The 10568-nt window shown below is 38.4% G+C and overlaps 1 long non-coding RNA gene across 1 annotated transcript; it reads right to left on the bottom strand.

Moving 5' to 3' along the window:
* Positions 1 to 2795: 2795 nt before the first annotated feature.
* Positions 2796 to 4014, bottom strand: LOC147887281 (uncharacterized). Its single transcript, XR_015543237.1, has 3 exons — positions 3830 to 4014; positions 3421 to 3618; positions 2796 to 3346 (listed from the first exon to the last, which is right to left on the bottom strand). It is a non-coding gene; the product is annotated as an uncharacterized LOC147887281 (long non-coding RNA).
* Positions 4015 to 10568: the final 6554 nt, after the last annotated feature.

The following is a 10568-nucleotide window of genomic DNA, read 5'->3' as shown; positions in this document are numbered from 1 at the left end:
ATTCTTTTCCCTGGATGTGAGCTCTGCTAATGAATGAGATTGGGCAGAGCTTGCCAGAGTCTTCTTGAAGTAAACCTGCTCCTAGCCCATCATTTGATGCATCTATCCGAAGTAAAAAAGGTTTTTCAAAATTTAGATACTTAAGAATTGTTGAAGTTGTCAATAAAAGCCTTACTTACTCAAGCATTTGGGTGGGAATGAAAGACAAAGTGATGAGATTCATTGAAATGCCTATGGGCCTAAGAGCCATGGGGGCACTAGAAATGCAACTATAACATTAAAGTAAATCTTTGAAGACCATGCATTGCATCGTCATCTTCACCAATAATTTCAAATGGAAATTGTAGAATGCCAGCATCATCTTCCTTTGGGAAAGACAAAGACAATTGTGCTAGAAAAGGTTTAAAAAACTTTACAAGACAGAGAAGAAAGCATAATTTAAAGGGCAACCTTGTATACTAAGGAGGCAACCTAAAATAGAAGTAGGGGCCATGGGCCCCATGAAATCTATCCCCCATTTAGCAAAAGGGAGGTGGGTTGATGTAGGGATAGGTGGTCAATTGAGATGCTCCAGGATGACTATCCATTTCAATTTTCATTAATGCGTCTAGAGGTTTAAGCTTATTCATCATCATCTTCATTTCATGGCTTCAGTTCCTACAATGAAAATAGTTTTTGTGGGTCTATATATAGTACCTCAGAATTTGAGTTGAATATAAGATCATCAAACATAGTCTCTATGCTCGAGTGTGTCGTGACTAATAGGTAATAATGTATGGTTGCTATAAATAGTAGAGTGATATGATTTTGGATCATGATGCTGGGCTAGACAATATGCAATGGTCTATGGCCCTAGTACTGTGAACACAAAAAAGACTTGATTGTATAATTTGGTTGAATCAGGATTGGAACTTTTTCCAAAATAAACTTAAGTTCTTTGAAGGCTCGCGATCTTGGTCTTGCACTAATTGAACACTTTATCCCTTTTCAACAATCTAGTGAGGGTACATTTTGATCCATATAGCCTTTGATAAAACACCTATAATAGTCCACAGCTCTCAGAAACCTCTGGAGCTAAGGGATACGCAATGAGACAAGAAGCTCTCTAATACTTTTCACCTTTCTGGATTGGATGCAATCCCTCAAATTTTTTATAACAAGCCCTAACAATACCACATAGGGGACCTCAAACATGCATTTCTTGGGGTCAAGTGCAATTGAGTGATTCAAATAGGTAACCAACACCTTTCTCAGTCCTTTGATGTGACTTGAGGGTGTCATCGATGCAAATTTTTAGATCACCTAAATAGATTTCCAAACAAACCATTCGTGGATTTTTGGTAGCTGCATGGTGAATTGTGCAACCCAAAAGGCACATGACTATAAAAAAACTTGAACATTAATACAAAGACGATTTTCAACTTATCTTTACATGCCACTACTGCCTGGTTATAACACCACAAACCAATACATGAAACCATGCAACCATACAACTCCTTTCCTACTATTTGATCAAAGATTTGTTCGATGAAAGGAATCGGGTACGAGTCAAAATTTCTCATCTTGATTAGTTCTCTATAGTCGACATAGACTCATACTTCCATCAATCTCTTCCTAGAAATGACCACTATCGGTAAACACAACTTAGACACCTACATTGGAACATTTTGACTGGCAACTTCATAATCTTAACATAGCACACCAGTTGAAGCTTATCTATCTATCTTCGTTAAGGTTGCTAAACTGGCTTATGATTGGGTTTTAGGGGAATACTATGAACCACCTCAAATGGATGAACGGCTTGTGATCTCTATACATGCATGACGTCTTTGCACATACTAATATTAGTCAATAGGAAGCATCAATGTAATAATTTCTCTTGGTGTAATATCTTTGGGAATTGCATCTTTGTAAGTTCTCTGCATGAGTAAAGTAAATAAGTTATCAATGAACTTGAGTAGAGCTACCCATTAGCTATGAATGAGCTTGAATCATTGCCTACTAGCATTCATCACAATCAAATGCAATCCCTGAGAATAGATTCAAGGATGGTTCTATGGACATAAGTATTAGTAGAGCTATACTAATTCAAGCCCTTGTAACTTAGTGATACTAGCATTGGCAAAACTATGCCAAGAGCTACACAATTCATTATCCTGTAATTTAGTGATACTTGCTTCAAGGATAGTTCCATTAATGGAATCTCCTAAGAGCTATATCACTTCAGATCATGCAACTTAGTGATACTAGCATCAAGGATAATTCCATTAATGGAATATCCTAAGAGCTATATCACTCCAACAAATCATGCAACTTAGTGATACTAGCATCAAGGACATCCAATGTTGCAAACATGTAAAATATTTTACTTACTAACACTGTAAGATAAACCTATTTGGGCATTATGAGAAGGAAATGATGGTTCCTCTATATTACAATAGAAAAGAGCATGAACTTGACAAGTAAACATAAGAACGAATACAAAGTGGGAGGTCCTACTTTGTCATGTACAAGTTTACTTGTCAAGTCCATGTACAAGTTTATGACAAAGTAGGCAAGATGAGGTTAAGACATTGTGAGCATGTATTTGTTTACAACTAAATATGTTGTATATAAAATGGGTCTTCCTTCAAACTAGGTTGTTAAGACTTTTGAAATAGGATCATAGAAGTAATTGTCAAAGGTTTCACAAAAACTTTGGAACAAGACAACAACCCATGGAATCACAAATTTATTTGAGATAAAATAGCGAGCCATGGTCACCCTGTGAAAAGTCCTTTACAAGTGGCTTGAGTTCTTTATTGAATTTGGAATATCTAATAAATAAATCATGGTAGGTTTCCTCCTTTTATTCCTTTTTAGAAAATATACTCCAATGGGACTTTATAAACACACAAGATTTGGGTGGATAAAACCCCATGATTTGCGAAGTACGATTTATTAATAAGATCTAGGAGGTACGTAAACATAGTTTATGGCTATGAATGCCTATCTATCTTCTGCAAGAGTTCCAAGAATGGAAGGCAAGAATGTGGTAGCAGGATAAGAGGCATAGGTTAACCACATTCTTGTAAGCAGAGGAGATGCAGCACATTACCAGACGGGAAGAGACACATGTTTTGTGCTCTTGTTGGCTTCAATCTGCCTAAACCCTCTGCATCTCAATTGGGTTTTGAACATACGCTCCAGTCGGAGGTGCTGGCGCTCCATATGACCTTTCCTTCCGCCCGTGGCTCTTGCCCAGAAAATAGCAACAGAAGCATATGGCTATGGAGATTATCAGCGCCGGAAATGAGATCCAGATGCTTACTCCGACGGCCATTTCGAGCTTCTGCAGATCAAAGTTCTGTGATGGAAAACATAGTTTGAGGTGACCGATTTAATAAGTTGCTTAGATCAACCCATCGATAGACAACTTACAGCAGTCGACGGGAACAATGGGAGGCCGAGAAGCCTGCGCTCTTGATACTAGCGGATCCACACCTTAAGGCCTACAGAAGCAGACGCACAACAGACACAGAGCAACCAGGAGAATCGCCGCGGGAACCGAGATCCAAACGCTGATTTCAAATGTCATTGGTCGGGGATGTTGGTGAGCATATCTGACAAGGAAATGAGCTGCAGCAAAGATAGAGCACAACCAAAATGAGAGCATGCGGCTTCGATCCAAATGGGCAGAAGAAAAGTCACTACCGACCAAATCTGCAAGCGATTTCTAAGGGGAACGGCTGAAACTCTACGGTTAAGGGGGAACTGAGCTGCAATGAGACACATTCTGGGCAAATACAAGAGGTAAAAGAGCAAATCTGCAGGGGGGAAGGTTCCTTACGAATGAGCTCAAGCGACTGGAGGTTCAAAAACGTATGATCTGGAGGAGGTGGGTGAGAGAGCAAAGAAGGTAGATGAGGAACTATTCACGTGGTAGCAGTTTGGAGGTGCTTAGAGAAGAGCTAGCTATGTCGTGAGGATATGGTAGGAGGGCGATAGCCTCAAGCTTGAGTACAAGCAGCGCTCCTAACGGTCTTAGAGTCTTAAAAGTTAATACACTTTGAGTTTAAGTTCCTAAGAGTCTTAGAAATTAGCACTCTTTTTAACGTTCATGTATATAGGATAACGGGCCATTTTCTTATCTTAAGGGCCTTTTAGTTTTTCATAACACACGACAAGAGCAACTCTCACTCAGAAGGCACCCACGATACAAGGTTTTGCCATCCCCTTTCCTATTTTTAAATTCCACCCAGTACCACACCTTGGGACACACAAGCACGGTTAGCACTCTTCATAACACAAGACAAGAGCAACTCACACACCAAGGCACCCACAATACAAGGTTTTGCCATCCCCTTTCCTTTTTTTAAATTCCACCCAGTAGCACACCTTGGGACACACACGCACGGTTAACACTCCAATTAAATGGTGGAAGAACGCCCTGCATATAGCTAGGTAGTTTTGCATGCTTACCCAATGGTCAAAGCTTCGATGTAACTTTCAAGCACCATCCCCAAGATGAATTACATGTCCTTGAATGTTGGTGTTGCACTAGCCCACCTCCAGCATTGTTCGTCCCACGAATGAGTGGTGGAGTTGAAGAGTGAAGCTGGAAGGCTATTTTTTGGGAGGGAGGCCGAAAAATGACCTCTTACTATAGCAAGCAATGATCCATTTTTTTGGAAAATAGCTTCCCTCATCCCTATCCAATGCTGACGTGACCTCCCTGAATTATTTCTTAGGTCACGAACACCTTTTTACCTCTAATCTCAAGTTACAAGGCCACTTCCTAGGTAATAAGGCGACTCTGACCTTAGGACCTTGATGTCCCCTTAGGTGTCCCTTAGTTTACACTGCATTAACTTTTAAGCTTGAAAAACGACAAAAAAGAATCACTAGAAATTCAAAAAACCTCAAAGTTCTCCAAGCTAAGAGAGTCCTTTCCACCTACGATTATGTTTTCAAAGCTAAGGGCCTTTCTCCCCCACCTGCCATTATGTTCTCTTTTTAATGGTTTTTCTTTTATTCTCACAAATCATCCACATGGCTCAAGTCCTACTCACCCACATTTCATGTGGGTAGGCCTTTCCCCACCAACCATCATATACTTATAAGCATAACTACTTCTTTTACACACACACATACATGTAGCTTGTGGCCTAGGTTTCCTTTCCAAGAGGAATCGAACGTCGGCAATCACACATGTGGGCGAATGCCCAAACTGTTTGAGTACTAGGTTTCCTTTCCAAGAGGAATCGAATGCCTACGATCGCTCATGTGGGTGAATGCCCTAAGTCATAGCTCCAACATAACTACTTTAGTTACATTAAAGTTGATCTTAACAATGCAATTTCATTTCCACTAGTACCCATTATGTTATGCACATAGTAATCTTAATCAGAAATTTTAAATCTTTTTTCACAAATGATTTATTTTTATATTGCGACGGCCATTCTATGAGCTTATGATCACGTTGTCTTCTTCTTTTCAAGGGTTTTCAAACGACTACCCAAAAAATACTTTTAACAAAATCCCTAATTAGAGTGGCATTTCCATTGTCCACAATTAAGCTAAATGCTCGTTTGCTATTGTTTAAGTTATTGCTTTCATAAAAGGTCCTTACAATACTTATATCCAAGGAGTTAAATCTTTCAAGCATCTTTAACCTGACTTTAAGAGATTCAACATAATTAAAGCATCTTGAATCTTAATTGGAATGTGAAATCTGATAAAATCCATAATTGTCCTTCTTAATTGGTAGTGGGGCCCTTAGTTTTATAACGTCCAATTATTAATTTTTTCCTAGTTGCAATAAAGATTTTGCAATTTAGTTTGCAAATTTTTTATCCACATTTTCTCTTACTACAGCATTACAAGCCCTTCTCTTTAGTTTTCTACATCTTCAAGTAGGTAAAACATCATGCATGCTCAACTTGGGCATGGACCTTGAGAACCACAATTCAATCTCCATTGGCTTTTGTGGTTCCTTATTGGATCATTTTCCCATGAATACTCTCAATTCAAAATCTAGGGGAAAGAAATTTGCATGCTAGACACAACTAGGAGGATGAAACTATGGGATTTTTATGCCCTTCAAAAGGAAAACTTCTCATCCCAAAATGAAAATTTTACCATTTCACTTGTTATTAAACTTGGGCTTCATGTGCAACATTGAATCTAGAATCCAATCATGTAACCCACACTTTGAGAGGTTTTCTTCCACATTTCATGTTTGCCCATCTCACCTTCCTTGGTTATTAGTTGGCAAGCCTTATGTACTCTTCTTCTCATCTACTCCGTGAGAAATGATCACTTTCTCACTATGTCTTAATCATGGGCACTTATTGTCCCTTATATACAATGAATAAATAATTGACATTGAATCAAGTGTTTGCATGTTTCCCATAATTATCTTTGCTATTGTCATTGCAAAGGCTTTGCTAAAAGAGTTGGATTAGTCGCCCTAATGTCAGGGCTTGTCATAGCAACACTTAACTATTAGAGTTATATAAAGCTCTTTCCAATATTATGTCACTTTATCGTCCCCTTCCTCTAGCTATATATCTTATGAATTGCTCTAAGGATACATAAAGGATGGTTTTGAGGTCAATGCAAGCTTGGGTGCACCATTTTTTCGTGAGGTTTAGAGCATTTATTGTATATAGGTAACTTGAGCAAACCATAGCTCAAGCAAATCCCAATCAGGGATTTTGTTAACATTTTCATGTTTGCATAAACCTATTATTCATGAGCGTTAACTTCATTTCCAAAATGCATTAAAATATTACAACCACATTGGTAACCTAAAAAGTTCATGGACGAATTGGATAGATATACCCACAGTAGTAGCATTATATTAGTGGTACATGGCTTGGAATCGGCAATATAAATCCATTTGATGATATGATTAACTTTAAAGCTGGTGATAAATGTTATTAAAGTGGCGATACTTGTAATTATACTGACATTCTAGGGTTTTGTAATGATAGTGTTTTGAATAGCTTTCTTGCGCATTTATCTGTGTATAAAAGATTATAAGAGTCACAAGTGCTCTTCACTCAACAAGATTATAGTCCATAGCTCCTATACTTAGCATGTTGAGGTAAGGTGCACCACAATCGAGGAGAGAGAGAGAGAGAGAGAGAGAGAGAGAGATCAAAGTTCTCTTCTATGAAATGTTTAAGTGATTCTATGGTGTAAAAAGGGAAAAAGAGTAAGAAGTGTGGAAAAGGACATTAATGGATGATTTAGACGAGTAAAATAATTTTGGTTCTACAACTTCCTCTCAACTTCCTTGACATAATCTCAAGTTCTCTTGACATAATCTCAAATATGTCAACTTTATAGGCCTCGCAAAATTCTTTTATAACTCAAGGGGCTTTACCCTATTTGGACAATGGAGTGAAGAATGGCTCCTTGCAAGATGGTTGTTTGACTCAAGGGGCTTTACCCACCTAGTTTGGTAAGGAAAGTGTGAAAAAGTAACATCCATCGTAGAATTAGAGGGGTAATTAGACATCTGATTCTTCATGAGCCTTGCCATAACCTCATCCTATTTAGTATAAAGTATTTGCACACTTTTTTCTTGGCTCAAGTGCCTTTTATGACCCATTTGGCCAAACACAAAGTAAATACCCCCTTTGTCATATATTTTTTGAAAAAGGATCATTCATGATTGAGGTATAGAAGAAGATAGATTCAATTTTGTCAGTTGTAAAAGATTATTTTTGTACTTAATGGCCTTGGTCCTACTTGGTTTGGACACTCAAGTGGGAAATGGTTGCTTTGCTAAAGTTAGTATGAAAACAGACAGCCCATAATATTAGAGGGGCAAGTGGCTTCCAATCCTGGGGGATTCACTCTTAGTATAAGGGGGACATCACCTGCATGCATGAACTTCAAGAAAACCTCCTATATATGGTCCATGTAGCATAATAAAACACCCCTATTTAAGACTTTGAATAATTTCTATAGAAGTAAAACCTTAGTATTGAAAACCCAAAATGAATAAGATTTAGCTTTTCCACCATGTAATGTGCAACATCTGTTTAAAAGGATGCAATAAACTTTTTTCTTATTTGAAATCCTAGATTTATTAATTGTGTTACAACTATCTTACGAAGGAGTAGCCTCCTTGACATATATGGTATGACATTCATCCCTAGAAACTTAAAAGGGCTAAACCTAGTTCACTTTCCAAGATGCTGACATTACATATTGTTTTGGCCAACCACATCAGACATATTTCGTAGCACACCACATAGGACCTTTGTTTCTCTATGTGATAGAGCTAAGTTATCACTTAAGAGCCCCATACTTTTGACATCTAGCTCTCATGGAATCGCAAATATGGATTCATTGTCTTACCCCCTTTGTCTATTGAGCATGGATGTTTTTGTCGAAGTTATTCTTATATATTAATATAAATCTTGGCGAAAATTTATCGAGTCCAATTTTTTAGTTTCACAATATTAATAGGATACAATACACTTTAATATATTTTCTTTTGATTTTTGAAATAAAAAATGTAAATCCTGGCGAAACTTAAAATTTTTTTGCAGAAAAGTTTCAAATCCTGGCGAATCTTTCAAATGTTTATTTTTATTAGGGCATACAAAATTTCAAACACAATATAAAAGTTTAGCTTCTTAATGAAACTAAGTTGAAAAATTCATCCATGCTGTATAGATATCACAACAACTATGTAGAGGTGTGTGGGGGTTAAAGGTCATTGTGCCTTTACCCTAGTTATGTACAATACTCAAACACATATATAAATGAATGAAAAAGAAGATTAGGGTGGTTCTGCACCCACCAAAACTTGTGTGGCTCTCTGTTCCTCTCTCTCCCTCTTCCATTCTTGCTTCCGTTGAGAGCACTCTCAACTGGTATCAGAGCCCGGGTGATCTAGCTGAGTGTGCATGAATGCCTAGAAGCTCAGTAGCTCTGTGGGAGGAAGGAGAAACTCTGTGGGAAGTTTTGTGGGTGACTTTACTTGCATCCGAGTGTGCAGAGACCTTGGAGGAACATTTGGAAAAGTCACTTTGGTTTTGCGAAGTGGTTTTGAGAGCCTGTTAAGTGTTTTCAAAGAAAAAGTCGTTTTTTGTTCCATTCGATAACAGAGACTCCGTATTGACTTGTAGAGGCAACTATTGCTTGCTTTTGGTGTCCACTTCACTTTAGGAGCTTGGAAACACCTTCATTCTTGAATCTGGGATCATTTCATTGGATTTCTGACTCAATGTGTCAGTTTCTGCGTTTTTCTGCCCGGGTGTTGGAACTCAAGTTTGGAGCAATCATTTGCAGATCTGTCAGTCCCGGTGGACTCAGGAGGTGCTAAAACTTCTATGTTGCTCATCATTCACACTCCGGTGGAGTTTACAAACAGCTCTGTTTCCAAAAACGTTTTTCAGTCTATGTGTTGGACCCAGTGATTGAGACCACGGTTTCCAAAACCGTCTGTCCCATTGCGTTCGGACGGCCAAAAACCTCTACCTATCAGTTCTTATGCGATTCGATGGAGGATTTTCAGAGTTATGGATCTCTATGTATTCGATTTCGTCTCTCTGTTATGCATCTTTCATTCTAAGGTTTTGAAACCTTAGATTTATGCCACATGGCAGTGGATAAGTGTTGACTCCCATTTCTCACTCATCGGTTGGGATTTTGGAGTTCCGGTAGAAGAGAGATATTTGCAGATTTTCTTGCTGAGTCCGATTATGCAATGGTGCCCATGTTTTGAGGCATCTTAGGTTCTATTTTCAGTAGCGGTCATTACCGTGGGACTATGATTTCTTGAGCATACCTTATGCAGATCACTCTGGTTGCAGTTTGAGTAGTGTGCGCCCATTCATGGTGTGCATTGGGTTGTAGTGGATGATTTATAGGCCATTTGGATGCATTGCGGTCCTTATTGGATGCACTGATAGGCCCAAATTGCCTTGTGGGATGCTATTTTTATGGATGCTTTGCACGTGGATGCTATTTTATGCTGAGGGATGGCTTTGACACATTGCAGGTGATGTGATGCACTGATAGTGCTATGCTCTCTTGGATGAGATATTATTAATGCATATGCCAGTGGATGGTGTTTATGCTTGAGTCATTTGGCACTTATTGGCATTTTGGATTGCCATTGCAGTTGGCATTTTCTTTTGGGCTAGATTTGCTCATATGGATGCATAGTATATGCACATGAGTCAGATGCTTTGAGACATGAATTTTGGTGATATTTCACTCTATTGTGGCATACACATTTGGGTGCACCTGGGATTTGGTGTGATTCTCTCTTGTAGGCACTAGCATTTAAGATTATTGCTTCATTTCATCATGGCATCTCTTCCATGTCTGAAAAGTTTTTAAGCATTAAAAAGTTTGATGGGACAAACTTTTCTTTGTGGAAAGAACAAATAAGGGATGTGCTTATTCAAAAGAAGCAGATTAAACCCTTGGTAGGGATTGAAGCTAAGCCTGCAAATATGTCTGAGGATGATTAGACTTCATCTTGCAGAGTCAGTTTATTTCACAGTAGTAAATGAGCAGACTACGGAAGATTTGTGGAAGAAACTGTGTGCCACTTA

This window comes from Dipteris shenzhenensis, chromosome 23 (assembly GCF_047967505.1).
Source record: "Dipteris shenzhenensis isolate YYH24624 ecotype China chromosome 23, Dip_SZ_1.0, whole genome shotgun sequence".
NCBI lineage: Eukaryota > Viridiplantae > Streptophyta > Polypodiopsida > Gleicheniales > Dipteridaceae > Dipteris > Dipteris shenzhenensis.
Note: the sequence above shows the minus strand (reverse complement) of the source record. Positions and strands in the feature narration are given on the sequence as shown.